Source organism: Apaloderma vittatum, unplaced genomic scaffold, assembly GCF_000703405.1.
Source record: "Apaloderma vittatum isolate BGI_N311 unplaced genomic scaffold, ASM70340v1 scaffold25958, whole genome shotgun sequence".
NCBI lineage: Eukaryota > Metazoa > Chordata > Aves > Trogoniformes > Trogonidae > Apaloderma > Apaloderma vittatum.
In genome coordinates, this window is record NW_009729405.1 from 6,325 (window position 1) to 6,549 (window position 225).

The window sequence follows — 225 nt, forward strand, 5'->3', positions numbered from 1 at the left end:
GCAACCTCTGGAACTCCCATCCTGGCCAGGGCAGGCTATGAAGCCCTGTGCACCCAGAGCAGGCTGAGCAGAGGGTGCCTGCACCCCAGGAGGATCCCCAAAGCCATAGAGACAGTACGTTGCGCTGGGGATCCCCAGGGTGGGCTCGTATGGAGGGGGACTACTCGTTTTGGGGTATGGGGAGGGGCAAGGACTGAGGTGGCCATGCATTGCTCCGATCTCTGC